Raw genomic sequence first — 27494 nt, forward strand, 5'->3', positions numbered from 1 at the left:
TATTAAAGCTTGTCAATTCTTGCTCTGAAATAGTTCTCCAAATCCATAGGTCTCTCTTATCATCTCCAATAATCTAATTCAAGCCACTGATACCTGTCACCTGAATTTTAGCCACCATCTTCTAACTGATCCTTTTTCCAAAAGTTCTCAGTAATCCTTTCCTTACTTATAGCCAGAGTAATATTTTCTAAAATGGAAAATCTGGACATTTCTGATTTCTCTTCAAAACTCTTTGAGGGTTTCCCATTGCCTCACATGTAGGAGGTGCTTCATAACCAGGTGGCTCCCACTCAGCTGTTGCCCTTTTTTCCATTCTTCTCTATGGTCCAATTGTGATGAGTGTGGTGCTTCCTGGTATCCTATCCTCTCGTATCTTGGGCCTTCACTCATGCTCTTCATTTTGCTTGCTTTAATGACTCCATCCTGCCATCCCCTCCCCCAATACACACATCCAACACCTGATCCAGTTAGCTACTTGCCTCCAAACTTAAAAGTCATCTTTGAAGTGCTAAGGTTCCCCTGCCCTTTGCTGTCAAAGAAAATTATACTTCCCTTATTTTAGATTGGTCACTGTGTACTCTAGTTATTTTGTCAGTTACTCTCTCTAGATTGTAAACTTTTTTCAGAGGGGGACCCTGTGTCTATCCTTGTCTATCACTGTATCTCTAAGACCTGACAACAAAAACTGATTTGATTCTTTTGGGGATTTTTAAATCCAAACTTGCTTCTTGGATTATTATTAAGAATTGTATTAATTTAGAATCCATCCTAGGTAGAAAAAGCAATAATGTAACATATGTTACTGACAAAGTTACAAGAGAATACAGACTTTTTTAAGCCAAAGGTTGGCAAACTTTTTCTAAAAAGGGCCAGAAAGTAAATATTTTAGGGTTTGTGAGCCATAATGGCCTCAACTGCAATTATTCAACTCTGTCATTGAAGCATGAAAGCAGCCTTAGACAATACGTCAACCAACGAACATGGCGGTGTTCCAGTAATACTTTATTTACAAAAACAGGTGGCAGGCTAGATTTGGCCCACAGGCCGTGGTTTGCCAACTCCAGTTATAAACAAATATGGAAGAATTTTGATCAGTAATATATTATCTCCTTAGAAATGTTTATGTAGAAAAGACCATTGTATATAAGTAGGGAATTTGGTGCTATCAAGAGAAGCTTGTTTATCTTTTAAATGGAAATGTTGGTAGTATTAAAAGTAGAGAGGCAAAACTCATTAAGAAAAGATCCTAATGGGTTGGCAGACATTACATAACTTTAAAAATGCAATTAACAAATACTGTCATTTGTCTCTCTAGGGATAAGAATAGCTACATTGTGAGGTAGGCTGTAATGCATGAATTGAATATGGTAGTGCCGTATAAATAATATGGCAGAGATCTAATCTGGAAAAAATAGGTGTGAATCAAAGGGGCTACAGGCTCCAAATGGGAAATGCAGCAAATGCTTTCTGCCATCACTTTAGAACAGCAGTGGATTAACACACGTTTCTCTTATTCCACTTGGCCATTGCCCACTAAATGAGAATAACACACACTTTACATCAGAAAGGAAGTGCCAAAATATTGAGAACTTCTTTTATTACATCAATCCTAGGCTCATGGTCTTCATTATTCAGCCTTTTATTGTTCCTTGCAAAGAGATTTTATCCAGAGTACACTACCTATAAATGTGAAGGGCATGCTGCCTTCAGCTTGAAAAAGTTACACACAGTGTCCTAATTGACTTGGATCCTTGAAACTGTCCACATTAGTGGCTAATTAACGTTAAAAAAAAAAAAAAGAAGGAAAGAAAATTACCTTTGGCTTAAAAAACCCAAGTCTACACTTTATGTTCAGTCTAAAATCAAGGACGCACTTTCAACCTTTCACCTTCTGACTCTGCTGTGTAAGGGCCAGGTCGGCCTCCAAACAGGAACACTTCCAAGTGACTGGTATTTTTTATTGGTTTTCAGTATACGATATTGAAGCACTTTATTGTCCAAATGTAATTATATTTATTTAAGACTGTTACTGGAGGAGGGAAAATAAATATCCAGTGGACCTTTATAAACTTTTAATATAACTTTCTGTAAAATATTAAAAAACATACTTATCTCCACTTTTCATACTCTTTTTGGCTCACTCTGTAAGAAATATTTGCTCTTTCTATTAATTTGCATTAAAAGTCCTTATGTGCTAAGAAGACAGTAACAACAAAACTACTATTTTCAAAGGCTTAAAAGAAGTTCTCTTCCTTTAATCATAAATTATTCTTTCTGGCTTTCCTCTGAGTATACCAAGCCTAGATTAAGCTAGACCAGACTTTTAAAATTTAGTTTCTATCTTGTTTTAATAGAAACAAAACATTTATCCTACTGTCTGAGAGCCTGTGTGATACCAATCATCTTTCATGGTGATCTCTCTGTGCCTCAGTTTCTTCATCTATAAAATAGGAATTATAATCATGCCTATGTCATAGTGTTGTAGGGAAAAACAAATGTGCTAATGTACAAAGACTTAGAACCCTGCCTGGTACATGTTAGGCTCTCTGTGTATAGGCTATTATTATTATTGTAGTTATTATTTTTTCCAAAAGGAACTGATTATCTTGTATTCTGTTACACAGAAATACCGAACTTACAGATCCCTATAGCTACGCACCACATTGCTTGGTGGCTTCACTAATGCTGTTGCCTCTCCCTGGAATTATCCAAGTCTTCTTCAGTCTGTGGATCTATCCAAGTCTATTTCATCTTGAAAAATCTCTTTCCACTTACAAATAACCTCTTCTGGGAAGTCTTCCTTGATACCCTTCTCCTATTCCATGTGGAGACCCTGATCTCTTCCCTCTGGGCTAGCTCTTTACTTTGAGTCTGTGATGCTGAATTATAATTTATTTGTTTACATTTCTGTCTACCTTTTTGAAGTTAGGAACTGTGTCTTACTCATTTCTGTATCCCTGTTGCCCAGTACAATGACTGCCTGATTCCCAGAGGGTTTTCAATCAAGCTTGTGGAACTGAAGTACTGCTCAGCAGCATAACGTTCCTATGAAGCAAACAGAAGCAAATTAGAGGCCATATATTCGAGAAAGCATTAGGATTTCAGATTCTCTAAAATTCCTGATCTGGGCAAGGAAAGCCAGAAATATATAAAACATCTCACCCATCTTTAAATTGTTCTCATTTAATCAACAATATTTATTGACTGCCTACTCTGTGCTTAGCCCTATTCTGGATCCTTGGAATACAAAACAGAAAAAGAAAAAGTAATTCCTACTCTCATGGAGCTTATGTTATAGGAGAAAAGAATAAATAATAAGTAATAAATACATAAAGGAATAAACAATAAATGTAAATAAAAAGTAAATTATAGAGTGATTTAGAAAATAATGCTATGGAAAAAAAAAGAGGTGGAAAAGGGGCTTGGGGGAGTGGGTTGTGAGTCAGGAGGAGCAGCCTCTTGCAATATCAAGTAGGTTAGCACTGGCCTCACTGGGAAGAAAAATCTGAGCAAAGAATTGAAAGAAGTGAAGGAGTCTACTAAGGACATATGTGGGGAAGAGAGTTCCAGGCAGAAGAAACAGCCAGAGCAAAGCCTGTGAGGTGGAAACATGCCTGGTATGTTCAAGGCAGCCTATGTGGCTCAACTGGCATGGGAGGAGAGTGAAGTGGGAGATGAGATCCCAGAGGTGATGGGACCAAAGCATCAGGTCAATGTCTTTAATGTTCAAGAAGGCCAAGTATAAGAAGGCTCAGAATATTGTTTTTGAAAAATGAAATACCCTCTGCAAATGTCGCGTTGTATTAGAAAAGTCATCTAGAGCAGCTAGGATTCTCAGAGAAATCTGGAAAAAAGACAAAGAAACTCAGGCAGTAAGCCTAAAGGAAATAAGGCAGTGAAAAGAGAAATTTAATATGTTTTGCTTCTGTTATCTTTTTATTAGACCTGCAGGAAAACTTTGTTCATAAGGAACCTTATGTAGTTGCCTGCAGATGCAATTTTTGTGCTTGAAGCCTAAAGGCTTAAAAAACAGAGGAAAAGGCCAAACATGAATTGGAGGTTCTTACAGTTATAATTCAAAATTAGCCAGGCTAGGGAAAATGTCTATGAGCCAAGAGATATTTCTGATTTTCGTCACAGGCCTGTCAGTAGTTTGTACAATGAGAGCAATGAGTAAATAATTTTTCTTTAACTTTGGAATATATTTATGTTATGGAGACTTAGGCAACTCTAATAATGTATTACAATTAATTGTTTAATTCATTCTTTCACTAATGTTTATTAAGTACCTACTATGTGTCAGGCACTCTTTAGACACAAAGGATATGGTCATCATTAAAACAGACAAAATTCCATTTCCTTATGGAGTCAGTGAAAGAATGTCCAAACTATGTGTTAGATGGTGGAAAGTGCTATGGGGGAAAATAAGGCAGTGTCTGGGGGCAAGTAGTAAAAGCAAGGGGGTTAGGAAGATTGCTATTTATACAAAGCAGCCAGAGAAGGCCTCTCTGACAAAGCGACATTTAGCAGACCCTTGAAGACAGTAAGGGAGCACATCATTGGGATATCTAGGTGAAAAGTATTTCAGGAAGAGGAAACAGCTAGTACAGAGGGCCTGAGGCAGGAGAGCATGTGAAGGAATAATGCTTTACAGCTTACTGATCACTTTCATATCCTTTCTCTCATGTCATCCTCATCAGATCCTTGGGAAACAGAAATGGCAAGTATTGCTTCCCGTTTTTATTTTTTTGCCAATAAATGGAGGAAGTAGCAGCAGTTTGGTCAATAAATGCTAATAAGTGGTGTCACCAGAGCTAGAGCCCAAGTTATTCCTAAATTACTGCTGAGCCATGTACTCACTACCCCCATGGTGCCTTGACAAAGCCAGATGTGCTACAGGGCTTCTCAGGAGCCCTCAGGAATAAGGGAAGTTGTAAGTACCTTATGTGTGCAGGGTGGTATGTATGAGCAGAAATCTTGGAGGTGCACAGCAGTTGGGTGCACAAAATGCTGGATATGGTTTGGCTGTGTCCCCACCCAAATCTCATCTTGAATTTCCACATGTTGTGGGAGGGATCTGGTGGGAGATAATTGTATCATGGGGGCAAGTCTTTCCTGTACTGTTCTCGTGATAGTGGATAAGTCTCATGAGATCTGATTTTAAAAAAGGAGTTCCCCTGAACAAACTCTTTTTGCCTGCCACTTTCTTCATAAGATGTGACTTGCTCCTCCTTGCCTTCTCCCACAATTGTGAGGCTTCGCCAGCCACGTGGAACTATGAGTTCTCCATTAAATGTCTTTCCTTTGTAAATTGCCCAGTCTCGGGTATGTCTTTATCAGCAGCGAGAAAACGTACTAATACAATGCTCGTAATTGCTCCTCATTCAGCCTGAACGACGCTAACAGACACAGGGGTGGCATATGTCTGCCTTCAAGGGATACCCTGTTTAAGACCCCCTTCTGAGTCCTTATTTCCTGACCCAGGATCCAACTCTTCCCACGATGCCTGGGAGTGAAAACACCCTCCCTTCTGGGGAAATCTGACCTCTCACCCACAAGAGTGTGGTCTCTTGCTCTGACCCCATCAGGGCAATAGCGTCAGATCAGAGTATTCCAGCAGCAGTACCGTTCCCAGGCCTTGGGGGAATTCAGCCTTAAACACCACCACATGTTGGACATTACCGGACGGTCCCACTTGTGCTTTGCGTAGCCTGGCCCAATTCCCTTTTTATAGTGACTTTTCCTGCATGAAGGAAAGGTTATGCCTGCATAGCCCTCCTGCAGCTTTATCAGTCTCAGTTCCTGAGGCCCTGTCAGCAACTGCTCAAACAAGAACACACACGCACACACACCTCCACTGAACAAGCAGTAGTATACAGGCACCCTCAAAACTTCACTATTAAGTTTAGGTAACATTTATATGAACAATCATCATAGTTTGTCTCTCATGTATTTGTACAGCCATGCACATGTATACATATGTACCTACAAATATACATATTTACGTATTTAAACATGTGCACATACATGCATATGCACACATACTCACGTGGCTAAGCAAATATTAGTTAATTATTAATTTTAAGTACTTAATATTTATCATGTTCTCACGATTGGCATGGCAAGTAACTGATTTGTGTGAGGGACTGTTTTAGATTATACAAGACAATCATTAAAATAAAAAATTCTTGGACATCTTGCATTTAACTAGGGAATAAGGATATCAAACATAGCAGAAACTCCCCAGGATAGACGTTGGCAGCCTGGCTTCCCACTCTCCTCTTTCTCTGGGGTTATCTAACTCCTTAGAATGATTTATGTGTCAGTTTTGCAACAGTGATTCCTCGAATCCCCCTGGTGAGTTTTGGCTGCTTCTTTTTCATGTCTTAAAATTTTATATATGTGTTTTATACATAAATTAAATTTTTTGGTTTCAGGGGGACAAGTCCTATGACATGATAATCAAAACACCACTATATTCTCAGGCCTCAGTTTCTAACAGTAAGCAAGAATATTTTTCTTTGTTTGCTTTTTGTCCTTTGCTTCTGTTTTTACTAGTATCCTGTGAATTTGTAGAGTAATTTTATAGAGCATAAAGAACAGTTGAAATTGTTGAATATCCAAGTCATTTAACGAATACGAACGGTGAAGGTGATGTATAAGCATAACAGGCATTCAGTGAACCCAGACTCTGCATCAATGCCCTACCACCCACAACCACCCATTTTCCTCCTCAAATTATTGGTTTGGACTCTTCTCTAGACTCTGAACACAACCCTGTAACTGAGTTGTGGATAATCAAATTTACCCTCAGAGCAACCAGTGCTTTGACAACCTATAACAATGTGAGATCTAAAGAGTTTCAAATTTCCCTATATTCATTATTTGTCCATTAGCAATGAAACATGCTGACCACCTAACTTCAGTTTTGGGGGCTTCTTTGGTCAATAATACAAAGGCATTTATTCTTATACAAATCATGAGAAACATGATTCTGAATTCCTTCCCTAACTTATGGTACTTCTTCCTGAAATGATCCCCTTCTCCTGTTTGTTGTGCAATGATTTTTCCTGGACATCTAGGAGATAACGGGATGCTTTGGTAGAGATGTTTATTACCAGGCATTAGTACACTTACTATACTCAGTTTTACCTCCAAGTCCTTAGTTATGAATGTCATACGGAGAAAATCCTAAAATGACTAGATATAATTTAAATGTGTTAGGTCGACAGTGTTTAAAGGAATGAATGAGTGTAAGAGGGAAAATAGGGCACTGATGTTTTCATGAGGGCAATGCTTATTGGGCAACAGTTTATCAGTTGGCAAAGGGAGGTACTTGTTCAATACTGGTGCTTTATTCTAGCCAAGAGGGAAGGAAAGACTAAAAGATCAAGGACACAAATGAAAAACAAACATAGAAAGCTGCAAAGTTAAGAACACTGAGAGGAGGAAGCCACAAGGGAACTGGATTATATTTCAGAGTTAAAAAAAAAACAACACTCCAAACCTACAATCTGTCTTGTAAATTAATTCCACACTTAATTTTTGAAATTCTTTCTTATTTTTCCAGACTTGAGCCAATATGAGGAGGATGAAATGTTATAGGGAAGTGGCAGCCAGGCATATAGTGGTAAACTAGTTTACTTTTACAATTCCCTTTCATATGTAGATTCAGCACTGCCTTTTCCTTTGTCATTGCTTACAAAGATCTAAGCTTCCTTCCTAAGGCATCATCTTTTATTAATCAGCTTATGCACAACAGAGTCCAAGAGACTGGAACTGGGTTCAGACAGATGTTGATAAATGTCTTAAGTTTCTTATAAACTAAATCAAGGCCAGACATGTTTTATTAATCAGTTAACCTTCATACACACTTTGTCCTCTGTATATTGTCTCACACTTTATATGCCATCCTGTTTACACTGCTTATCCTGAGTCAACTCAAGACAGTTAGCCTTTATTTAGAAAGACATGTTTCTATATATATTCAGTGGCCAACACAAACAGTCATTTACAGTTGCATATTTAGCAAAACAACATTAGGTGTTAGACAGTGAAGAAAAGGACCATCATGCGCTTGCAAACTATGTTTATTTTATCTACTAACCAGGATAAGAATATAAAACTGGTCAAATGCCTGCTGGTAGAAATACTTACGAACTTATCCTTCAATATCCTTATACCTCCACTCAGAAAGCCAAGAACCTACTGAACAAACACGTTGCTTGGTTCCATCTTTTACTTCCTTTTAAAAAATTCTTACCTGGAGCCCAAAACAGCAAATGTAAATTGCTGCAACAGTAGGTCCTCTTCCAGATGGTAGCTACAGTGATTATATTAGTTCAAAGCATATTATAAGGATAAATAAATAATCAAGGCAAGAATAATATAATTCATGCCGTGGAGTAAACTATGTAGAGTAACAAATAATCTTCAGGTATAAGCTATGGTGTTAGCACAATGTCAATGATGAATTCTTCCATCAAAATCTAGGGTAAACCTTAGCTAGAAGCAAATTGCCTGCCTGCCCTAATCTGTATCTTTGCACTCTTCGACTGTTCCACTTTTGCATCTTCCATATGTGTTGTCCACATGGGTATCCTACTCTGGTCCACTCTGTGTCCCATCTTGTCACAGAACTGTTTTCGATTGTACAGAAGGTCTCTCGGCTGCAATTGCTTCATGGTTTATAGATAGGCCTCTACCACAAACACACAGGGTTTTGGTCTGTATGGTTTTACTATTTTTATTTTGGTACCCAGTTCCTACAGCTGACTACAGATGATGGAGGAAGAGCAGGCATTGAGTGCTCCCTGTCACTCTCTCCCCGAGCCTGTGAAATGATCTTTCTTTCATCTGTACAATGCTGGGAAGAGTTTTCTGTACCTCTTTGATTTTAGTTGGAACAAGAACACATCTTGAATTAAGAAGTGCCTGAAACATTCTGTCTCATTACTCCAATGCCCATTTCTCTTTAGCTGTTTCCCCTGTTTTCTTGGTACAAAAATACCCATTACAAAGGAACTCTCTGCCCCAGGTGAACACTGGGCACATCAGTCAGGGATCAGTAATTTGCTTAAGTGCATGCCCAAGGTTTGCCAACTTACAAGAGAGAAGCCTCCAAAGTGAACGATAAAGTGGTTCTCACAGCACAATATTTCCTGAGTAAGCAAACTGATACAAAGATTAGAAACTAAAAAAAAAAAAAAAAAAAAAAAAAAAATCATTTTTTGTATTAATAATATGTCAATAAGTAGTAATGATTTATAGAATGCTATATAGAGTATTTGGCATTTTGCTTGCTCCTAGATTTTGGATCCAAGACTGCAGGTAAGAAAAAATATTTTTGGCAACTAATGTCTTAGAATTTTAGAAAATACGCATTGGTAATATGACTTTAAAATCATAGACTGCTTTGATCTAATGCATGCTGTATGTTAACATAAGATAAAATATTTCTTGCATTTTATAACACTAACTTTTTATGAGCATTAATTTTTTAAAAATAGGCAGAACTTACATACAATAAAATATACAGTTGGAAGACAGTACATTTATTTATTTATTTCCAGTTAGAAGACAACTAAAAAACTGTATCCACTTGTGTAACCACCACCCAAAACAAGATATAAAACTTGCTCATCACCCCGTAAAATTTCCCAATGGCCTCTTCCACTCAATTTTTACCTCACCTGAAGCAACCACTTTCTGATTACTATCACTATAGGTAAGTTTTGCCCAGTTCCGGACTTCATATTAGTTAAACTATATAGTATGTATATTATTTGTGTCTATCTTCTTTCTCTAAATACAATATGTGACATTCACCCATGCTGTAGTTGGTAAGCCCCTTGATTTTTGTTTTCAAAAATATCATGAGTCTTGTACTGGATCACAGCATACTGAGAAATTGGAAAGTGTAAAATAATTTTTTTATATAGTTAAAAATTACCTCGAAGATATTTCGACCCTAACCCTCAGCCTAGTTTGAGTCTCCTGGATGATGCCAATACTACCTGGGACCCTGGCCTTTCTGGGAAAACCTCCAACACAGGGAACCAAACATTACATGAGGCATCGAAAGCACCACAAGTTCATACTTTAAAAAACATTTAGAAACGTTATTTAAGTTTCCCTGTGATGAGAGATTATCCTTCATAGTTTTAATGTGTATGGGGGGCTATTGTGAAAACAGGAAGGAATTTCCTCAAACAAATATTTGGCTCAAGTTTTAGTTTCATTTCTGAGTCAGAACATCTACAATTCTAAAAGAGGGACCCTGTTTCAAATTGCTTGACTCCTGTGAATTATTTGCAAATCCTAATCATATTTCTTCAAGGATGGATTTCTATATTTGATGTAAAAAAGACTATCTAGAAATTCATCAATTTTACATGTGTTCTAGCTCCTTTCTTACTTTATGAAGTTGTAGAAATTTACTCCAAAACTGAACAATGTTTGAGCCACTTGTCATGTTGTCCTTCACTGTCCATGTGATCAATAAGATATATTATGCTTTGTTTCCCTGAGTAGGGCAGGAATTAGGATTATTGACAGTACCAATAGATCACAGTCAGCTTTCTCCTTTCCTCTATATAGGGTAATTCCTTAAAGAGATAACTCTCATTAAACCTTTTATTCCAACCTTCCTATTGTTTATGGTAATATTTCCATTCGACTAGCCGAAAAGTAAACAACTACAACACAAGTGATAATGACAGTGATAAATTAATAATTGACACTTGTCAGCCAAGGATTATCTAAACACTATTTTGAATACACTTAAGAACTTTGGAAAATATCTGAAAAACAAAAGACTTTAAAAAAGGTTATATATTTCTAAATAAATATTGGGATGTAGGGCAGTAAATCAAGAAAATTATAACATGTGTTTCTTTTTTTTATTATTATACTTTATGTTCCAGGGTACATGTGCACAATGTGCAGGTTTCTTACATATGCATGCATGTGCCATGTCGGTGTACTGCACCCATTAACTTCTCATTTACATTAGGTATATCTCCTAATGTTATCCCTCCTCCCTACCCACCTCAACAATAGGCTCTGGTGTGTGATGTTCCCCTTCCTGTGTCCAAGTGTTCTAATTGTTCAATTCCCACCTATGAGTGAGAACATGCTGTGTTCGGTTTTCTGTTCTTGCAATAGTTTGCTGAGAATGGATGGTTTCCAGCTGCATCCATGTCCCTACAAAGGACACAAACTCATCCTTTTTTATGGCTGCAGAGTATTCCATGGTGTGTATGTGCCACATTTTCTTAATCCAGTCTGTCATTGATGGATATTTGGGTTGGTTCCAAGTCATTGTTATTGTAAATAGTGCCACAACAAACATACGTGTGCATGTGTCTTTATAGCAGCATGATTTATAATCCTTTGGGTATATACCCAGTAATGGAATGGCTGGGTCAAATGGTATTTCTAGTTCTAGATCCTTGAGGAATCTCCACACTGTCTTCCAAAATGGTTGAACTAGTTTGCAGTGCCACCAACAGTGTAAAAGTGTTCCTATTTCTCCACATCCTCTCCAGCACCTGTTGTTTCCTGACTTTTTAATGATTGCCATTCTAACCGGTGTGAGATGGTATCTCATTGTGGTTTTGATTTGCATTTCTCTGATGGCCAGTGATGACGAGCATTTTTTCATGGGTCTGTTGGCTGCATAAATGTCTTCTTTTGAGAAGTGTCTGTTCATTTCCTTTGCCCACTTTTTGATGGGGTTTTTTTTTTTCTTGTAAATATATTTGAGTTTTTTGTAGGTTCTGAATATTAGCCCTTTGTCAGATGAGTAGATTACAAAAATTTTCTCCCATTCTGTAGGTTGCCTGTTCACTCTGATGGTAGTTTCTTTTGCTGTGCAGAAGCTCTTTAGTTTAATTAGAGCCGATTTGTCAATTTTGGCTTTTGTTGCCATTGCTTTTGGTGTTTTAGACATGAAGTCCTTGCCCATGCCTATGTCCTGAATGGTATTGCCTGTTTTCTTCTAGGGTTTTTATGGTATTAGGTCTAACATTTAAGTCTCTATTCCATCTTGAATTAATTTTTGTATAAGGTGTAAGGAAGGGATCCAGTTTCAGCTTTCTACTTATGGCTAGCCAGTTTTCCCAGCACCATTTATTAAATAAGGAATCCTTTCCCCATTTCTTGTTTTTGTCTGGTTTGTCAAAGATCAGATGGTTGTAGATGTGTGGTATTATTTCTGAGGGCTCTATTCTGTTCCGTTGGTCTATATCTCTGTTTTGGTACCAGTACCATGCTGTTTTGGTTACTGTAGCCTTGTAGTATAGTTTGAAGTCAGGTAGCATGATGCCTTCAGCTTTGTTCTTTTGGCTTAGGATTGACTTGGCAATGCGGGCTCTTTTTTGGTTCCATATGAACTTTAAAGTAGTTTTTTCCAATTCTGTGGAGAAAATCAATGGTAGCTTAATGGGGATGGCATCAAATCTATAAATTACCTTGGACAGTATGGCCATTTTCACAATATTGATTCTTCCTATCTATGAGCATGGAATATTCTTCCGTTTGTTTGTGTCCTCTTTTATTTCATTGAGCAGTGGTTTGTAGTTCTCCTTGAAGAGGTCCTTCACATCCCTTGTAAGTTGGATTCCTAGGTAATTTATTCTCTTTGAAAGTGTTGTGAATGGGAGTTCACTCATGATTTGGTTCTCTGTCTGTTATTGGTGTATAAGAATGCTTGTGATTTTTGCACATTGATTTTGTATCCTGAGACTTTGCTGAAGTTGCTTATCACCTTAAGGGGATTTTGGGCTGAGACAATGGGGTTTTCGAAATATACAATCATGTCATCTGCAAACAGGGACAATTTGACTTCCTCTTTTCCTAATTGAATACCCTTCATTTCTTTCTCTTGCCTGATTGCCCTGGCCAGAACTTCCAACACTATGCAGAATAGGAGTGGTGAGAGAGGGCATCACTCTTTTGTGCCAGTTTTCAAGGGAATGCTTCCAGTTTTTGCCCAGTTAGTATGATATTGTCTGTGGGTTTGTCATAAATAGCTCTTATTATTTTGAGATACGTTCCATCAATATCGAATTCATTGAGAGTTTTTAGCATGAAGGGCTGTTGAATTTTGTCAAAGGTCTTTTCTGCATCTCTTGAGATAATCATGTGGTTTTTGTCTTTGCTCTATTTATATGCTGGATTACGTTTATTGATTTGTGTATGTTGAACCAGCCTTGCAACCCAGGGGGGAAGCCCACTTGATCATGGTGGATAAGCTTTTTGATGCGCTGCTGGGTTCGGTTTGCCAGTATTTTATTGAGGATTTTTACATCGATGTTCATCAGGGATATTGGTCTAAAATTCTCTTTTTTTGTTGTGTCTCTGCCAGGCTTTGGTATCAGGATGATGTTTGCCTCATAAAATGAGTTAGGGAGGATTCCCTCTTTTTCTACTGATTGGAATAGTTTCAGAAGGAATGGTATCAGCTCCTCCTTGTACCTCTGGTAGAATTCAGCTGTGAATCCTTCTGGTCCTGGAATTTTTTTGGTTGGTAGGCTATTGATTATTGCCTCAATTTCAGAGCCTGTTATTGGTCTATTCAGGGAATGAACTTCTCTTGGTTTAGTCTTGGGAGAGTGTATGTGTCCAGGAATGTATCAATTTCTTCTAGGTTTTCTAGTTTGTTTGTGTAAAGGTGTTTATAGTATTCTCTGATGGTAGTTTATATTTCTGTGGGGTCGGTGATACATATCATGTGTTTCTTAAGAAGGAGGGCTTCTGCTTCCTCCTTTTCCCTTTCTTCCTCTTTCCTCCTATTGCTTTTTCTCCAAGTATTTCTTCTTTATGGACCCTTCTAGGCTTTAGTTTGTTACTTACAATGTAAGTTACATATCTGTTTGTTCTCTGCCTCATCTCAACAACCTGACATATAATAGATGCTGAATAAAATTTTTGCCTAAGCATATGTAGTTGATGACTGGCAGACACAGGAGGAAGCTTGGTTTCTGTCTAGATCTCTTACTCCTTATAACCACATCAATTGTATTTGTCTGGTAAGTCTGTTGCCTCCTCTTCAGCACAGCCACCACTGATTAATTCTAGACTCTCACCTGGGTTTATGCAATTTGTTTCCAAATTTGTCTCCACCAGTTGCCTCCGTAACAGTGCATCCTCCACAAGGTCCCAAGAAGACTTCTGTAAAACTCAAATTTGATAATGTCACCTTCCTGCCTACACCATATGATAGTCCCCCTGATGTAAGATGAAAGACAGAAATCCTTCCCATAACCTACAAGCACCTACAAAATCTAACTCTTTTCCGCCTCTCTACCCTCATATTCCTTCTTTTCTCTCACTGCTCAATGCAGCAACTCAGAACTACTAATATATATGAGAGCCGATTCTTTGAATGTATGTTTCCTGCTTTGTCATTGTGGTTGCTGTTTTGTTTTGTTTAGTTTTTACTGAAAGCTTATCAGCTGTCTACAGATGGCTGATTACTATTCCATTATCCAAGACTTCCAGGACCACCCCTTCCCCTCCCTAAGCACCTGGGCCCTCCTCTGATATCCCCCAAACCAGTGATATCATCTGCATCTCCATGAACTATATTAGCACTTGCCTCTCAGTCTTTCACTCCCCTTGCCCCAAATTTTCCTCTTATCAAAAGCACTCTGTGTGGTTGATCTAATCAACTTAGCTTCCAAATTCATGAACCTCTTCCTCTTCATTTCAACAGTACATTTCCAAGATGCTTTGTTGCATCTTATCTTTGCCTGAACCTCATGCAACTCTGTAATCATAAACTTTATTATGTATCCAACTGTATTTACAACTCTCCCCACTTTGACTTTCTCACTCCCTTCCTCTCATTACACTTGCCCTTTTAACTCATGACCTCTAAACTTTGGCTGCAATTTTTCTAACAGTCTTCCCATCCCCTGGGCTCATGTTCTTCCACCAAAAATTAGTTTATGTTCCCTGAATACACTCCCTCAGAGTCCATTCACCATTAACCTGCAGGTAAGGTTAGGCCCCTATTGCTTCACTAACTCTGTGGAGCAAATACCACCAAATCTCTCTCAATTAACAGGTCCAATGGGCTCTTGTCAATCCTTATGTTTTTCATTTTTCTGAGGCATTCACCTTTACTGACTTCTCTCTCTCTCGGTTTATTTATCACTGTTCTCTGGTTCTTGCTGGTATTGTCCTCCCAGCCTTCTTCAAGCATTTGTATTCCTAGGGGACTGTCCTCAGCTCTCTTTTCTCCTTGGCCATCTCATCACCTCCATGGCTTCAACTATTAGTCACATATTGATGATCCCAAAATGTTTGCCTTTAGTTCAGATTTCTCTCCTAAGCCCAGATTTGTATGTACCAGTGCATCCTGTACTTCATCACAAGAAACTCCCAACAAATCCAAAGATGAGCCTATTGTCATTCCCTTAAAATTGTATCTTCTTCCTGCATTTCTGTTGTTATAGTTATGAACTGAATTGCCCTCCACCCAACAACTCATGCCAGAAATGCAAGAATCTTCACAAACATCCCCATTTTCTTATGCCCTGCATTGAATTAGGAATCAAGTTCTTTCTCTTCTACATTATTAACATCTCATGTTGTCCCTTTCCCACTCTCATCACTGTGTTGTTCCAACCCACCAACCTTTGCAACAGTGCCTGCAAACTGATTTCTGTACCCCGAAGGCTCATACCCTTCCAGCCATTTTTCCTAAACACAAATCCAATCTCATCTGTCTCCTCCATCTCTAGTCTCTACAGCTGCGGCGCCTACCTTGGTTACATGTTAGAATACCTAGGGAGATATTTTTGAAATACCATTACTCCATATCCAGGTTGAATTGGTTAGACTGGGAGTAGTATATTTGTTGTTGTTGTTTTCTTAAATCCCTAGGGATTCTATTGTAAGGCCAAAGATAAGAACAAATTCTACAAAATAAAATCAAAAGGCCTTATTTAGACTTGCAAGGTCCTACTTACTGCCTCATTTTCATCTTTTCTGGCTCCATTCACTCTACGGGCAGCTGTATAAAATGACGTAGTTCCCTTCCCCATTGCCCTTGCTAACACTATTTCTTCTCTCTAAAGCTCCTTTTCATCACTTGTCTGTCTAAAAATACATATTCACCTATCAAGGCTCTGATCATGTCACCTGTAATGGGCTGAATTGTGTCCCAAAATTCATATGTTGAAGCCCTAATCCTAGGACCTGAGAATGTAACTATATTTGGGGATAGTGTCATTAAAGAGATTATTAGGTCAGACACGGTGGCTCATGCCTGTAATCTTAGCCCTTTGGGAGGCAAAAGTGGGCAGATTGAGCTCAGGAGTTCAAGGCCAGCCTTGGCAACATGGGGAAACCCCATGTCTACTAAAAATACAAAAACAAACAAACAAACAAATACTGGACATGGTGTTGTATGCCTATAGTCTCAGCTACTTGGAAGGCTGAGGCTTGAGAATCACTTGAACCTGGGAGGTGAATGCTGCGTTGAGCCAAGATCGCACCACTGCACTCCAGCCTGGGCTACAGAAAGTGACTCAGCCTCAAAAATAAAATAAAATTAAATAAAATTAAAAAAATAAAAAAGAGAGAGAGAAAATTAATTAAAGCAAAATGAGATCCTATGGGTGTGCCCTAATCCGATATGACTGGTATGCTTTATTAGAAGAGGAGCTTAGGACACACACATGAGCATGCAGAGGAACAACCATGTGAGGACACAGCAAGAAGGCAGCCAGTTACAAGCCGAGGAGAGAGGTCTCAGAAGGAACCAAACCTACCAACACCTTGATCTTGGACTTCTGCTTCCAGAACTGTGAGAAAATATATTTATGTTGTTTAACCCACCTAGTCTATGGTACTTTGTTATGGCAGCCCTAGCATATTAATATATCACCTGTACACAATCTTTTCTGAAACTACTCCTTCCCTCCAGAAAGTGTTGGCTCCTTCTTTGTTTCTGCCTATATTCTACACCCTTGCAGGCTTATAGATTGGCAGGCATAGCTCTTTACTGTTCCTATTTGGCTATTGTTTTCAGAAGGCCAGGACTCTGAGACTCAGGAAAATAGATGTCTCCTCTCAGTTGCCTTTGTCCTAATAGGTGCTACAGTCAATAACTACTTGTAAAAGTGAACTAGATTTGTGAGATGACTCAAAGGGAGAAGTGTTCCTCTATCTGCCTCATTTCTTATTTGGTGTCTAGAACAAAGTGAACTTCTCAGGTGTGCCAAGCCTACATGTGCCACTCAGCCGCTCCACAAGCTGCTTCCTCTGCCAGCACTGCTTCTTTTGTCTTCTTTCTCTAGAAGGCTGACTCCTCAGTTTCCCTTAGACTCATCCCAGCAGTTCCGCCCCTGGAAAGCCTGCACTAATTATCACAGATTGGGTGAAGGTTCCCAAGGATCTCCCACAGCATGTCTTGTTCACCCCAATTAAAACATACTCCATTAATTGTAAATGTCTGTTCACTAGACTGGGTACCTTTAGATTGTGGATTTTTGAGGGAACATAATGTATCTTTTTTTGTTCTTATCTTTAGGTTGTCAAAGCCTATCACAATTCCAGCATGCAATAGGCACTCAATGAAAATTCTTAAGAAACCTTGGCTCTCCCTTAAGGTAACATGGTATAAGAGTTAGAATTAGATAGAATTAACCATTTAATGATCTGGAAACTAAAACTAGTGCCTCCCTTATAGTATGTATTAGACAGGCTAGGCTATGTAGCTTGAAACAAAAAGGCTTGAGTCCACCCTAGGTCATCTGAGTTCTGCTTTACATGGGGAGTCAAGCTGAATGTGATGGTTAATACTGAATGTCAACTTGATTGAATTGAAGGATACAAAGTATTAATCCTGGGTGTGTTTGTGAGGGTGTTGCCAGAGGAGATTAACATTGCAGTTAGTGGGCTGGAGAAGGCTGACCCACCCTTAATCTAGTGGGCACCATCTAATCAGCTTCCCGGGAATATAAAGCAGAGAGAAAAACATGAAAAGCCGAGACTGGTCTAGCCTCCCAGCCTACATCTTTCTCTTGTGCTGGATGCTTCCTGTCTTCAAATATCGGATTCCAAGTTCTTCAGTTTTGAGGCTTGGACTGGCTGTCCTTGTTCCTCAAGCTTTCAGACAGCCTATTATGAGAACTTGCAATCATGTAGTTAATACTTAATAAACCCCACTGTACATGTATATATCTATCCTATTAGTTCTGTCCCTTTAGGGAACCCTGACTAATACACTGCAGGAGCAGCCTCCATCTGAAACATGGGCAGTCATTGTGACAGAGGCAAAAAAGAACATGGCAAACTTCAGCCTGACTCTTAAAATTTCTGCTCAGAAGAGACATGATAGTTCCACTCAGATTCCACTGGTGCATGTTCAAAGGCCACACCTGGGCTTAATAATGAGGAATGTAAAGTCTTACCAGAGACAGAGAGGCACAAAATGCAGGTAAATAGAGTAAAACCTATGACTCAAAGATTGCTGGTTCTTAGTATGAACTAATTTTTAGGTCAGTTTATGTTATTTTTTTAAAGTATATTTATATCTTCCTCTTCTAGCCAACATAGAGTAACAGGGGTCAGATTTACCTTTCTTGCTGAAACAATTAAAAAATCAGACAAAATGTATTAACACTTTTCAAGATATTGGACATAAAGCAAGGAAGGTGAATGATTCATTTGGGACAGGAAACAAGTAAGGTAAGCCTCATGTTTGCCCTGGCTTTCAGGCTTGAGGGAGTTTCCAGCCTGTGATGCAAAAAGAGGGAATATAAGCAGAACCCTGCAAACTCCCTGAGTTGGGAAAATTGATATGAGAATTTGGAGAGACAGAGGGCTACAGTTCACAGTGCAGAGTAATGGAGAGCAGAGAAAACTGGCAAGAGCCTCAGAGGGCTGCCCTTGAGTATTCAGCAGAGTGCTCATCAGCAGGTGCATGCAAGGAAACTGACCAAGGCCAAGTAAAAAGAACCACCCAAAAGGATTAGGGGGAACAGTGTCTGGAGCTCATTTAGGACCATTGCCCATTCCCACCTGTAGAATGGAAAACCTCTATGTGGCATTGAGTACAGGACTCAGAAAATTCTTGTCTCCGGTGCAAAATAATTATATCCAGAATAAATCCTGCTGTTGCCCCACGTAAGAAATCTTAAAAGCAAAATCTGAGGGAATCAAACCGTTTCCAAGTCACTTGACTACCTTCCATAATAAAGCTTAAAAATATTTACAGGAATTTAAAAATATCCGGCACCCAAAAAGATAAAATTCACAATGTCTGGCACCCAATAAAAAATTTTAGGTGTGAAAAGAAACATTAAAATATGACTGTATTACAAGAAAGATCTCAAAGTGACAACCTTAGTTTCTGTCCACAAAAACTAGAAAAAGCAAGAAAAAATTAACCTCAAAGTAAGCAGAAGAAATAAGATAATGAAGATCAGAGTTCGGTAAGTCAATGAAATAAAAAGCAGATTAGAGAAAATCATTGAAACCTGCTTTTCTTAAGAAGATTAATATAGATAATAAACCTCTATGCAGACCTATTCGATCAGGATAAAAAAGGGAGACAGGGCACAAATTACCAATATTCAGAATGAAAGAGTTGTCAATACTACAGATTCTATGATATTAAAAGATTATGAAGGCATATTATGGATAACTTTATGCTAATAAATTTGACAACTTATATGAAGTGGTCAAATCCCTTGAGGAACAAAAAATATCAAAGCTTACATAAGAAGAAATAAACTTTCTAACTGCCTCTATATCTATTAAAGAAATTGACTTTGTAGTTAAAAGCCTTTTCACACACAAAAAAACCTCAGGCCCAGATTACTTTATTACTGAATTCTGCTAAATATTTAGTTCTATACGTCCAACATTACCTTGTAGAACAAAGACATCACAAAAAATCTACAAATTTATTCCTCATGAACACAAAGACAAAAAGTTGTTAACATTTTAGCATATAGAATCAAACAGTATAGAAAAAAGATAATAATTCCAGACCAACTGTGGTTTATCCCAGAAATGCAAAGTAGTTTTAACATTCAAAATCAGTCCATGTAATCCATAATGTTAACAAACTAAAAAAGAAAACCATATGATCCTTTAAACAGACACACAAAAATAGATAAAATCCAACATCCATTTGTTATTTAAAAATAAATTTGCTCTCATCAAACTAGAGATAGAAGGTAGCATTCTCAACTTAATAAAGGACCTTTATGAAAAACCTACAATGTGATACTTAATGCTTTCCCCTCCCAAGATCAGGAATAAAGCAAAGATGTCCACATCTAGTCAAAATTGTAGGGAAGATTCTAGTCAATTCAATAAGCCAATAAAAAGAAACAAAAGATGTCCAGATTGAAAAGGAAGTAGAAAATTATCTACTTGTAGATGACATAGGTTTGTCTGTAGAAATCCTAATAATATCTATAAAAACATCTACTAGAATTCACTACGTTACAATATACAAACTCAAGATACAAATATCAACTGCATAGTAAGGAAATATTGAAAATTAGAATAATTAATATAATTCCACTTACAATACCATCAAAGATATGAACTATTTAGAAATAAATCTGACAAAATATATGCAAGACATGTACACTGAAAACTAGAAGACATTACTAAGGGAAATTAAAGAGAAACTATATAAATATAGATTTATACTGTGTTCATAGGAGAGAAGACTTGATATTGTTAACATGTCAATTCTTGTCAAGTTGACCTATATATTCAATGCAATCCCAATCAAAATTCCAGCAGGGTTAATTTTTATTTTTGTTTTTATTTTTTAACTGACAACCTTATTCTAAAGTTAAGATAGAAATGTAAAGGACATAGAACAGCCAAAATAAAATGGAAACATATTTAAAAAGTTGGAGTACCAACACAATTTCTTGTATTTTTAGTAGAGACGGGTTTTCACCATGTTAGCCAAGATGGTCTTGATCTCCTGACCTTGTGATCCACCCGCCTCGGTCTCCCAAAGTGCTGTGACTACTGCACTTTCATCAGAATGGCTAAATTAAGAAGACTGACCATGTTAAGTGCTGATAAGGATGTGGAGGAACTGGAATTCTCATACACTGCTGCTGAGAATGCAAAATGGCACAATTATATTGGAAAATAGTCAGTTTGCTAAAAAATTAAATATATACCTATCACAGGAGCCAGGTATTCTATTCCAGATATTTACCCAAGAGAAATGAAAGCAAAAGTTCATACAAAGACTTACACACAAATGTTCACAATAACCTTATTTGTAATAGTCAAAAACTGGCACAACCCTAATGCCCATCAACAGATAAATGGAGTTAATGGGTAAACAAACTGGCAGATCCATGCAATAAATTACTATTTATTAATAAAAAGAAATGAACTATTGATAAATACAACATAGATGAATTTCAAAATAATTATGCAAAACAAAAAAATCCAGACTAAAAAAAGAGTATATACAGTTTTGTTTCATTTATTTAAAATTCTAGAAAATGTGAACTAATATATAGTGACAGAAATCCAATCAGCAGTTGCTGATGGAGGGAAGATGGGTGGGAAGAAGGAAATGTACTGGAGCAAGAGATCACTACTGGGAATGATGGATATCTTCACCATCTTGACTGTGGTGACGGCTTTATTAGCATATACAAATGCTCAAACTTGTTAAATTGTACAGTTTATCACACATTGATTATACAGCAATAAAGTTCTTAAAAGTGGAATCAATGGAGCAATGGTTGATAAAAGTGTATTTATGCTTAATTACACACAGAATGAATAAGTTCTGGTTATCATAAATATAACTTTAGAATGCTAAAATCCCTTTTACCCACTTATTCAACTTCTTATTACCCATCAAAGAAAAACATGTGCACGTGTGAATGAGATCATTTTCCCCATACTTTTATTTACAGTTGTATATTTTTAAAAAGTATGGCTTTCCAGCCCCGGCCCCGGACCCTGTAGCCGCCGAGATGTTGATGCCTAAGAAGAACCAGATTGCCATTTACGAACTCCTTTTTAAGGAGGGAGTCATGGTGGCCAAGAAGGATGTCCACATGCCTAAGCACCCGGAGCTGGCAGACAAGAATGTGCCCAACCTTCATGTCATGAAGGCCATGTAGTCTCTCAAGTCCCAGGGCTACGTGAAGGAACAGTTTGCCTGGAGACATTTCTACTGGTACCTTACCAATGAGGGTATCCAGTATCTCCATGATTACCTTCATCTGCCCCCAGAGATTGTGGCTGCCATCCTACGACGTAGCCGTCCAGAGACTGGCAGGCCTCGGCCTAAAGGTCTGGAGGGTGAGCGACCTGCAAGACTCACAAGAGGGGAAGCTGACAGAGGTACCTACAGACGGAGTGCTGTGCCACCTGGTGCCGACAAGAAAGCCAAGGCTGGGGCTGGGTCAGCAACCGAATTCCAGTTTATATATATATATTTATATATTTATGGACCAGAAGGATAAATGACCTTCAAGGTCATAGCTACTTTCTACTTGAACTAAGACTGGGACACCACTTGTCCAGAGCCCATGTTCCAGGAGCCTTTGCACACATAGTTTTGCTATCTCATATCGTAATTCTGAATTGGAATGTTGAAGAAGCCAAGGATCTGAGTAATGTAATTTAAATAATTTCCCATTAAAGAAGTTGAAAAATTTTTTAAAATCTGTGGCTGTTGCAAGTCCTGCAATATCTGGGGAACTGACTTCTACAGAACAGTTTGTTCCCTAATGCTGATGAATAAATGGGGCATCATTGCTCAACAGTTTATTTACAAATGAATCTATAGAAGCATAAAATTGAGAACTGTTCTCGATTAGTTATTCTTTCATGTTTACTCAGTCAAGTATTAAATCTTCCAAAATCATGAATCTCCTTTGGGAACAAATCTTCTGGTTTTGATAGTTTCCACTGTTGGAAAGGTTTTTACTGATATTTGACCTATGCTTCTTCCTTTCCTTACTTTTATTCTACTTATCCTGTTTAGATCAGGTCCCATCATTTCCTCCAAGTGCTTATGCATGTCAGCTATGTTATGACTTATCCTAGTCAACATTTAGTCAGGCTCTCCACAGGCACTACCTTAGTATTTTTATGGACCTTATTGTCTTTGCTGGAATAAATCTCTCATAACGAGATACAATATTCTGGCCATAATTTCACTATATTTGTAGAGAAAGGGGCTAACTAACTGTTCTTGTATCCTCCATGTTATTAAATGTAATATGTGAAGTCGAAATTTAAAAAATTTTAAAAATGAAAAGCAAAAACCCTTGAGTTTTTCCTTTCATGTTACATAGCACACTTCTGTCAATGCTTAGCACACTAATTTCTCTGTTTTTTTAATGCTTACTAGGAACTCATTATTGATAGGTTTTATTTTTCAGATCACATTTAAGTAAATAGAGAAGTTGCTGTATCTGTCAGTATTTACTATTTGTTACATTTAACGTCTTTTTTACTCTTAATTTCCTCATCTGTTAATTGGAAAGAATTCCTAACTTGTAGAGATATTGTTCACACAGTACAAGAGAGCAATACACCAAAGACTAGCACAATACTTTGCACGAAGCAGGTGCTTTATAATCATTATCTCTCCCTGCCGTATTGCCATTTTCTCTCCCTACCAGAGCCTTTTACCATCTTAAATACTCCATGTGCCGCCTAGGCTATGCCTCTGTTCCCTATGGCTGGTTGCTGATTGATATTATGGCTCTTTCATTAGCCTCTTCTCTTGATCAGGTCATTATTTCCTTTTGTTTAAGTACCTACAGCCTTGTTTTTCAACCAAGTGCAGTTTCTCTGATCCAAACAGATTTAAATTCATCTGTCAGTAAAACCTCAGGAGACCATACTATGTCCTTTACTAAAATTCCAAAATAACATCTGCTGAATCTTAGAGTTCAAGCCAAAAGAAGTTATGAAGTTTGTATGGTTTAAGTTGTTCTTTGTAAACTCTGGCTGTATGCTGCTAATGATCTGTGTTTTTAATTGGTGTCTAATTTATTATTATATAATTCACTTCTTCTAGAACATAGACACAAGTCTATTTTAACATAACATGGCCTTTTTCTAATTATAAAAGTAGTACTAGCTCATTATGGAAACTGAAAAATCAGGAGAAGTATAAAGAAAAAAGAAAAAAAATGCCTGCAATCACATTGCAGAGATAACTCTGTTAACATTTTGGTGTATTTTGCTCACATGTGTTTTATCCAAGTTAGATATAAGAAAGTATATACATATTCCTTTTTTAAAAATAGTACAGTAGATTTTAATGATTACTATTTTGTGTCTTCAATCTTCTGTCTTTCCTCAATTTTCCACAATTAAATTTGTTTCATGTAAGGCAAGAAATATTTTACCTCCTTAATATAGCATACATTTAAATCATAATTCAACAGCCAATATAAGCACATATTTCAGCTCAGTGGATTTTAAAGACTCAGAGCATTACTATAGATTTTAAACAGAAATATGATTTGGGGATTTATGTTTTTAAATATTCCTGCTTTTCATTAGGGCTGTCTTTGAAACTCATCATTATATCCTAATGATTCTTAATTTCTCCATTGCATTTTTCTTATTATAAATCTTTAAAAGGTAATAAAAATAGCAAATCCAAACTTAGATGACATAAGGGACAATTTTGTTTTCACTGTCTTTCCATAAATTAATGTGCCCTAATTTTCTTTCCTTATAATACCAAAGACCATCTTAATCTTGCAGCAACATCCCGTTCATATTTTGGCTTGGCTTTAATCTTCAACTCACTTCTCCACTCCATCCCCCAATGCTTTTATTAATGCATCCTTATTATGCTGAGCATGATTCTTTATCATTGATAGGTTTTCCTAATATTTTCATAATTTCAGTAAATTTCAACCAAGTGGACTGAACACAGATGCTGCCTCGTTCTTTTGACTGGCTACATGGACTTGTGTGTACATCTGAAACATTCTTGAAGGCCTATATTTTAGCTCTGGAATGATTAGAAGGCTCACAGAAAGATGAGTAGTTCTAATCTGCCCAGGAGTGCCTACATTATTGCAAGGTTTAATGTGTCTACTTGTGGGGGAAAAGCTGTTCCACTTTTCCTCTGTTGTAGTTTCTGAGGCCTACACTTCATTGCTTCAGACTTGAGTACTTCACTACTACAAACTTTCCTGTCATACAGTTTTGCATCTTCCCTCCTTGACATTCTCATTCCTGTTGTGAGGATTCTGCCAGGCTTTAATATTTATGAGCACACTAACTGGATTTTGTTCTTTTCTGTCCCCAGAATCTAACCCAATGCCTGCCATTTCTATGCTTGAATCGAAATGAACAATCACTTTATACCAATCTCCTTTACTCGTTAGAAATCATTTCAGATAAGTAACTTAAATATCATTACGAAAATGTCAACATACTGTGTTGTGATTAAACTAGGGGGCTTGGGAGTTAGTTGGCCTAAATTAGATTCCCACTTCCACCACTTACTTTCTTTGTGAACTTGGGCAGGTGATGAAACTTTGTGCCTCAATTTTTCTATGTACAAAATGGAAATGATCATAGTACTTACAGCACAGGATTGCAATTAGCTGCACACTTTTCAAGACAGTACCAAGCATGCAGTACATGCTCAGTAAATTTTGACAGCAATTATAAAGGTCTGTAATATAGCACCCTCAGAGATCATTCTAGACCAAGTTTTATACTAGTAAGTCTGAGAAAATAGGGTGAGATTATCTCAAAACTGGGTCAAGCAAATTTTCTCCATTGGATAAAAGCACCGAAACATCATGCTATCCTTATTCTACTTTGTACATGCCTCCTCTTTCAGGCCCACTGATTTCATAGTTTTGGATTGTCAATTTTTCAGCTAGTACAACTTTTCCTGTTTGAACCTCAATCTCTATAATTTCTGCCTATATGTATGTACGTTTTCCTTTCCTTTTTACCCTTATTTTTCTGACAATAGCATTTATATATTATACTTTTTGGAGAAACATAATTTTATTCCTCACATTTGTTTCTCAATTTTCTCCAAGTATGCACTTCTCCCCTCTCCCCCGCCCTAACTGCTCTAACTTCAGATCATGTTAACAGGTCATTCTCAGCACAAAACATTTAGGCAGATGTTTTCTTCAGGGGCAGACTGTGTAGGAGAGTATCTCTTTGATTCTTTTTCTGTCTTTCCCTCTTCTACTTCTTTCATTCCCCTTCCTTTGTTTGTATCATTTTTTGCTTCATAGCATGTGGGAAATGAGGATTCTGCAGTCACCCTTTAAGGTAGTCGACGTAAAATCTAAACAAGATAACTCAGACTCTACAGAGGAGAGTGAACTAGTCTCTCACTCTCAGACTCTGCAGACAAAAGTGAGCTAGATAAAACATGGGGGAGTTGAATACACAGCCTAAAACTGGATGAACCTTGCTTCTCCAGGACTGGCCCCCATTAGTTATTGATGGTAAGTCTTGCTTCCTGGAAGATGACTACTGTAAAATGGATAAAAACAGTCAAGTAAAACAAAAATATCTTTTGATCCTATTCCTATTATCTGAGTCTTTTTTTTTTTTTTAAAAAAAAAGCAATTAATTATCATTAGAAAACATTCATTCATGTTTTATTCCTTTTTGTCTTCCTAAGAGGCTAAACAGCAATAATTAGGAACATACAAGTTCCAAACAGGGCAGCAAAAGAATAAGGAATCCATTCTGCCGAATTGGCAAAACCTGTATGTGATTTACATAAGCACCCTTTCTTTATTCTTCATTTTGATTAAATGTACCTGTTTCAGAGAGCATTGCCCATGCTATTGGTTTTGTAGGTAATTTACAGATTAAATTACTCAAGATCTAAAATAAAAGTTAGAAGAATTAAGCATACTCTGTTAAGAATTCAACATCATCATCATTATCATCATTATTCTGTAAAGGTTTGGTTTTTTAGGAAACAAGGTTTGATTATCAAGGCACTTTTCTAAAGCCCTTGTTTTGATGGGCGAGTGATGAAGATTGCTGAGCATCTTATCTTTTTTAGGTTGTTCCACTGTAGATGTTAATAAGGACTAAGCAGAAATGATGAACCCTTGTTACTTTATGTTCCTTTAAAAATAATTTAATTGTACTACACGATCTTAAAATAGAATCAGTTAGTACATATTTCTTCTGTATTTGCTTATATGTGTGAAAAATGTCTCTATACACATTTAAGAGATTACCTTTTATTCTCCTACTTGGGTTTGGGTCCCCTGAAATTAAAAATGAGTTATTTATTTTGGTAGATTTGGACATAAAATTGGCAAGGCTTTTCCTTTTATCACTCACAATTGTCTTTTTTTTTCTCTCTCAAATTTACGAGGTCTTTATATCCGCTCCATTTTCTTTACTTTTTCCTTATAGTTCCTCTTCCAACAGTGTTTGCTTTTTACCAGTCCCTGAAGAACTTCTGTTGTCATCATTTAACATTTGAATGGCAATAATAT

The 27494-nt window shown here is 37.4% G+C and overlaps 1 pseudogene; it reads left to right on the top strand.

The window, feature by feature from the left end:
• The first annotated feature begins 21955 nt into the window (after positions 1 to 21955).
• LOC102121634 (small ribosomal subunit protein eS10-like) lies at positions 21956 to 22487 on the top strand (annotated as a pseudogene).
• The last annotated feature ends 5007 nt before the right edge of the window (positions 22488 to 27494 follow it).

This window comes from Macaca fascicularis, chromosome 4, assembly GCF_037993035.2.
Source record: "Macaca fascicularis isolate 582-1 chromosome 4, T2T-MFA8v1.1".
NCBI classification, from domain to species: domain Eukaryota; kingdom Metazoa; phylum Chordata; class Mammalia; order Primates; family Cercopithecidae; genus Macaca; species Macaca fascicularis.